We start from the raw sequence: 7,679 nt of genomic DNA, 5'->3' as shown, positions 1-7,679 counted from the left end.
TAATAGTAATTCTGAGTTTAGTGAGCCCCGAACTTGGCGGGTGTCAAAATAGCTAGCCGTGATGGCTGAGCTATGTACTCAGAATATTGCAAAATGTGCTTTCGCCGAAAAGCTTTTTTTAAATCTGACATAGCGATTGCATAAAGGAGTTCTGTATCTATAATTCTTAAAATAATTGTTATGTATTTTGTCAACGTTTATGATGAGTAATTTAGTAAATTCACCGGAAGTTTTGGGTGGGAATGCATGTTCTGAACATCACATGCCAATGTAAAAAGCTGTTTTTGGATATAAATATGAACTTGATTGAACAAAACATGCATGTATTGTATAACATAATGTCCTAGGTGTATCATCTGATGAAGATCATCAAAGGTTAGTGCTTCATTGTGTTTTGGGTTTTTGTGACATATGCCCTTGCTTGGAAAATGGCTGTGTGATTATTTGTGTCTATGTACTCTCCTAACATAATCTAATGTCCCCACGTAGCCCATAGAAGTTAAAACCTCTACAGGAACCTCTACAGAATCGGTGTCCCCCCTGCGTGACGGTTGAGCTAACATGCACTAATGTGATTAGCATGACGTTGTAAGTAGCAAGAAAATTTCACAGGACATAGACATACCTGATATGGGCAGAAAGCTAAAAAGTATTGTTAATCTAACTGCACAGTCCAATTTACAATAGCTATTAGAGTGAAAGAATACCATGCTATTGTTTGAGGAAAGTGCACAGTTATGAATTTGAAAATGTATCAATAAACCAATTAGGCACATTTGGGCAGACTTAATACAACATTTTGAACAGTAATGAAATGGATCATTTAATCAGTCTAATACTTTGCACATACACTGCTGCCATCTAGTGGCCAAATCTAAAATGCACCTAGGGTCCTAAGTCATATAACCTCTTAAGGCTAGGGGGCAGTATTCGGAAGTTCAGATGACTGACATGCCCAAAGTAAACTGCCTGTTACTCAGGCCCAGAAGCTAGGATATGCATATTGGTAACATTGGATGGACAACACTCTGAAGTTTCCAAAACTGTTCAAATAATGTCTGTGAGTATAACAGAACTGATATGGCAGGTGAAAACCCGAGGAGAATCCATCCAGAATTGTTGTTTTTTTTGAGGTCACAGGCCATTCAAATGCTTGTCTATGGAATATTCAAAGGAATTCCTCCCAGATTGCAGTTTCTATGGCTTCCACTAGATGTGGCCTGAAGGAAGGAGAGAGCTACAGGCAGTTAGATTTGGGTATGTCATTTTAGGGGAACATTTTTAAAAGTGTTCGATCCTTAAGAGGTGTTTAATTGTCAGAGTAGAGGACCTTGAGCATTTCAGGTAAAATAACAACCTAATGTTTATGTACCAGGACAAATTAGCTAGCTTTGCCGCCCTGTTTCCAATCATCCACATGGTTGGGAGAACCTATTCAAGTAAGTAAATACATTTTGAAAATGTAAAAAACACGATGTATTATTAGCTAACTAGGTACAGTGAAGGCTAACTCAAATGTGCTGCTAACGTACAGTGGCAAGAATTTGATCTGATCTTCATCTAGGTCACAACAATAGACAAACACAGCCTGCTTAAACTAATAACACACAAACAATTATATGTTTTCATGTCTTTATTGAACACACCGTGTAAACATTCACAGTGCAGGGTGAAAAAAGTATGTGAACACTTGGATTTAATAACTGGTTGACCCTCCTTTGGCAGCAATAACCTTTACCAAACATTTTCTGTAGTTGCGGATCAGACCTGCACAACGGTCAGGAGGAATTTTGGACCATTCCTCTTTACAAAACTGTTTCAGTTCAGCAATATTCTTGGGATGTCTGCTGTGAACTACTCATTTAAGGTCATGCCACAGCATCTCAATCGGGTTGAGGTCAGGACTCTGACTGGGCCACTCCAGAAGGCGTATTTTCTTCTGTTGAAGCCATTCTGTTGTTGATTTACTTCTGTGTTTTGGGTTGTTGTCCTGTTACATCACCCAACTTCTGTTGAGCTTCAATTGGCAGACTGATAGCCTAACATTCTCCGGCAAAATATCTTGATAAACTTGGGAATTCATTTTTCTGTCGATGATAGCAAGCTGTCCAGGCCCTTAGGCAGCAAAGCAGCCCCAAACCATGATGCTCCCTCCACCATACTTTACAGTTGGGATGACGTTTTGATGTTGGTGTGCTGTGCCTTTTTTTCTCCATGCGTAGTTTTGTGTGTTCCTTCCAAACAAGTCAACTGTAGTTTCACCTGTCAACAGAATATTTTGCCAGTAGCGTTGTAGAACATCCAGGTGCACTTTTGCAAACTTCAGACGTGCAGCAATGTTTTTTTTGGACAGCAATGGCTTCTTCCGTGGTGTCCTCCCATGAACACCATTCTTGTTTAGTGTTTTACGTATCGTAGACTCGTCAACAGAGATGTTAGCATGTTCCATAGATTTCTGTAAGTCTTTAGCTGACACTGGGATTCTTCTTAACCTCATTGAGAATTCTGCGCTGTGCTCTTGCAGTCATCTTTGCAGGATGGCCACTCCTAGGGAGAGTAGCAACAGTGCTGAACTTTCTCCATTTATAGACAAGTTGTCTTACCGTGGACTGATGAACATCAAGGCTTTTAGAGATACTTTTGTAACCCTTTCCAGTTTTATGCAAGTCAACAATTCTTAATCTTAGGTCTTCTGAGATGGCTTTTGTTCGAGGCATGGTTCACATCAGGCAATGCCTCTTGTGAATAGCAAACTCAAATTTTGTGTGTTTTTTTTATAGGGCAAGGCAGCTCTAACCAATATCTCCAATTTCATCTCATTGATTGGACTCCAGGTTAGCTGACTCCTGACTCCCATTAGCCTTTGGAGAAGTCATTAGCCTAGGGGTTCACATACTTTTTCTTGGCACTGTAGCTAGTTATCTAGCCAACTTGACATACTATATAGCTAGCTAAGTTAATTAAATATCACTAGCTAACTAACTTCATATTAGCTAGCTTTCTTGATGTATTTATCACTGAAAAAAAAAATCTAAATGCATTTGTCGGTAGCTAGCTAACAGCCATGGAGGAGGGTGAAAGGATAGCAGCCCCAACTGTCAAACGGAGAGAGTTGGCTATTCTGGATAGGGCAGGTACCTTTGTGTAGTTCCAGTCCCTAGAAGTGAGGACAGAGATAATAGTAGCATAATATTCAGTGCGGTCTAATTTGAGTATATTGAAGTCTGTTTCTTGTGAGGTTTTCTGTCCTCAGATACAGAGAGCTGTGAAAGCCTGTCTGCAGATGAAGAGGTCCCACTGAATAGCAGTGGTTCTCAGTCCTGGGGACTCAAAGGGGTACACATTTCTGTTTTTGCCTTAGCACTGCACAGCTGATTAAAATGATCAACTCATCATCAAGCTTCAAGTGGTATTTATGTATTCATTCATTCATTGGGGTGGCAGGTAGCCGAGTGGTTAGAGCGTTGTGTAAGATCGAATCCCCAAGCTGACAAGGTAAAAATCTGTTGTTCTGCCCCTGAACTAGGCAGTTAATCCACTGTTGCTAGGCAGTCATTGAAAATAAGAATGTGTTCTTAACTGACTTGCCTAGTTAAATAAAGGTAAAATAAATAAAACATTTGTGATGCTATACTTGATACAGCCTGCTATTGTCACATGCACATGTGTGCACATGCATCTATCAATCCAATGTTATCATGATTTGTTATAAGGGATATTATACTTTAGTAATCCACAATGACCTGGTGATGTAAAGGCTAATAATGACATTATCTTCCATATTCCTACAGATACCTTGTAACTGGAGATTCCTTCAAAACGATTGCCTTGTTACCGTGTAGGGGACTGCAAGGTTGGGTGACCAGGGCCATCTAGGAATGCCTCCTGGAGGAATTCAGGCTTGTGAAGGCTACCTGTGTCCTGCATGAGGATGAACACGAGGACCAGAAGGGAATCATTCATTTTCATGGAAGGAAAGTGGTGAGAAGCGGAGAGGGCAGGGGACCTTTGGGCGGTGCGAACATGGCGTGGGAGGCGGTGAAAAATATAACATTTTCACAACAATATGCAAATCCGCTGGGGGATGACCAATCATATCGAGTGGTTTCCATGATGAATTTGACGCTATGCGACCCAAAACTGGAGACTTTCTTCAGCAAAGATGGTTGACAAAAATACTAGGATACTCCTGGAGCGCGTGTTACGGGTGGGTGCTGCTATGGTGACCAGTGAGCTGAGATAAGGGGGGACTTTACCTAGCAAAGACTTACAGATGACCTGGAGCCAGTGGGTTTGGCGAAGAAAATGAAGCGAGGGCCAGCCAACGAGAGCATACAGGTCGCAGTGGTGGGTAGTATATGGGGCTTGGTGACAAAACGGATGGCACTGTGATAGACTGCATCCAATTTGCTGAGTAGAGTGTTGGAGGCTATTTTGTAAACGACATCGCCAAACTCAAGGATTGGTAGAATAGTCAGTTTTATGAGGGTATTTTTGGCAGCATGAGTGAAGGATGCTTTGTTGCGAAATAGGAAGCTGATTCTAGATGTAATTTTGGTATGGAGATGCTTAATGTGAGTCTGGAAGGAGAGTTTACAGTCTAACCAGACACTTAGGTATTTGTAGTTGTTCACATATTCTAAGTCAGAACCGTCCAGGGTAGTGATGAGGTAGTTGGAGTGATGCTGGACGGGCGGGCAGGTGTGGGCAGCGATCGGTTGAGGAGCATGCATTTCGTTTTACTTGCATTTAAGAGCAGTTGGAGGCCACAGAAGGAGAGTTGTAAGGCATTGAAGCTTGTCTGGAGGTTGGTTTACCTCTCTAGGATAGGTGGCACCAAATCGTCCCACCTACGTAACAGCCAGTCTAATCCCGTGGCGCGATATTCAAATACCTTAAAAATGCTATTACTTCAATTTCTCAAACATATAACTATTTTACACCATTTTAAAGACAAGACTCTCCTTTATCTAACCACACTGTCCGATTTCAAAAAGGCTTTACAACGAAAGCAAAACATTAGATTATGTCAGCAGAGTACCCAGCCAGAAATAATCAGACACCCATTTTTCAAGCTAGCATATAATGTCACATAAACCCAAACCACAGCTAAATGCAGCACTAACCTTTGATGATCTTCATCAGATGACAACCCTAGGACATTATGTTATACAATACATGCATGTTTTGTTCAATCAAGTTCATATTTATATCAAAAAAACGCTTTTTACATTAGCATGTGACGTTCAGAACTAGCATACCCCCCGCAAACTTCCGGGGAATTTACTAACAATTTACTAAATTACTCACGATAAACGTTCACAAAAAGCATAACAATTATTTTAATAATTATAGATACAGAACTCCTCTATGCACTCGATATGTCCGATTTTAAAATAGCTTTTTGGTGAAAGCACATTTTGCAATATTCTAAGTACATAGCCCAGCCATCACGGGCTAGCTATTTAGACACCCAGCAAGTTTAGCCTTCACCAAAATCAGATTTACTATAACAAAAATGGTATTGCCTTTGCTGTTCTTCGTCAGAATGCACTCCCAGGACTTCTACTTCAATAACAAATGTTGGTTTGGTCCCAAATAATCCATCGTTATATCCAAACAGCGGCGTTTTGTTCGTGCGTTCTAGACACTATCCGAAATGGTAAATCAGGGTTACGAGCATGGCGCATTTCGTGACAAAAAAATTCTAAATATTCCATTACCGTACTTCGAAGCATGTCAACCGCTGTTTAAAATCAATTTTTATGCAATTTATCTTGTAAAAAAAGCGATAATATTCCGACCGGGAATCTGCGTTTCGGTAAATAGAGGAAAAAAAGAAAGACGGGGGCGACCAGTGCACGCGCCTAAGTCCACTGATCGGCCACTTGACAAAGGCGATAATGTGTTTCAGCCTGGGGCTGGAATGACGACATTCAGCTTTTTACCGGGCTCTGAGAGCCTATGGGAGCCGTGGGAAGTGTCACGTTACCGCAGAGATCCTTTGTTTTGGAAAGAGATGTCAAAGAAAGCCAATAAATGGTCAGACAGGCCACTTCCTGTAAAGGAATCTCTCAGGTTTTTGCCTGCCATATGAGTTCTGTTATACTCACAGACACCATTCAGTTTTAGAAACTTTAGTGTGTTTTCTATCCATATCTAATAAGTATATGCATATTCTAGTTACTGGGTAGGAGTAGTAACCAGATTAAATCGGGTACGTTTTTTATCCGGCGGTGTAAATACTGCCCCCTAGCCCTAACAGGTTAATCTGGTTATTACTCCTGCCCAGAAACTAGAATATGCATATAATTGTTTGATTTGGATAGAAAACACCCTAAAGTTTCTTTCGCTTGAAGAGCCTGCATTTCGTTTTACTTACATTTAAGAGCAGTTGGAGGCCACAGAAGGAGAGTTGTATGGCATTGAAGCTCGTCTGGAGGTTAGTTAGCACAGTGTCCAAAGAAGGGCCAGAAGTATACAGAATGGTGTCGTCTGCGTAGAGGTGGATCAGAGAATCACCAACAGCAAGAGCGACATCATTGATGTATACAGAGTAAAGAGTCGGCCCGAGGATTGAACCCTGTGGCACCCCCATAGAGACTGCCAGAGGTCCGGACAACAGGCCCTCCGATTTGACACACTGAACTCTGTCTGAGAAGTAGTTGGTGAACCAGGCGAGGCAGTCATTTGAGGAACCAAGGCTGTTGAGTCTGCCGATAAGAATGTGGTGATTGACAGAGTCGAAAGCCTTGGCCAGGTCGATGAATACAGCTGCACAGTATTGTCTCTTATCGATAGCGGTTATGATATCGTTTAGGACCTTGAGCGTGGCTGAGGTGCAGCCATGGCCAGCTTGGAAACCAGATTGCATAGAGGAGAAGGTATGGTGGGATTCGAAATGGTCGGTGATCTGTTTGTTAACTTGGATTTCGAAGACCTTAGAAAGGCAGGGCTTTTACAGATATAGGTCGGTAGCAGTTTGGGGCTAGAGTGTCTCCCCCTTTGAATAGGGGGATGACCGCGGTAGCTTTCCAATCTTTGGGGATCTCAGACGATACGAAAGAGAGGTTCAACAGGCAAGTAAATGGGGTTGCAACAATTTCGGCGGATCATTTTAGAAAGAGAGGGTCCAGATTGTCTAGCCCGGCTGATTTGTAGGCGTCCAGATTTTGCAGCTCTTTCAGAACATCAGCTATCTGGATTTGGAGAAATGGGGGAGGCTTGGGCAAGTTGCCATGGGGGGTGCAGGGCTGTTGACCAGGGTAGGGGTAGTCAGGTGGAAAGCATGGCCAGCCGTAGAGAAATGCTTCTTGAAATTCTCAAGTATCGTGGATTTATCAGTGGTGACAGTGTTTCCTAGCCTCAGAGCAGTGGGCAGCTGGGAGGAGGTGCTCTTATTCTCCATGGACTTTTCAGTGTCCCAGAACTTTTTGGAGCAAATTTCTGTTTGAAAAAGCTAGCCTTTGCTTTCCTAATTGCCTGTGTGTATTGTTTCCTAACTTCCCTGAAAAGTTGCATATCGCGGGGGCTATTCGATGCTAATGCAGTACGCCACAGGATGTTTTTGTGCTGGTCAAGGGCAGTCAGGTCTGGAGTGAACCAAGGGCTATATCCTTCCAGGATACCTGGGCCAGGTCAATTAGAAAGGCCTGCTCGCTGAAGTGTTTTAGGGAGTG

Source organism: Salmo salar, chromosome ssa12 (assembly GCF_905237065.1).
Source record: "Salmo salar chromosome ssa12, Ssal_v3.1, whole genome shotgun sequence".
Lineage (NCBI taxonomy): Eukaryota > Metazoa > Chordata > Actinopteri > Salmoniformes > Salmonidae > Salmo > Salmo salar.
The sequence above is the reverse complement of the archived record's forward strand: the minus strand, read 5'-3'. Positions refer to the sequence as shown.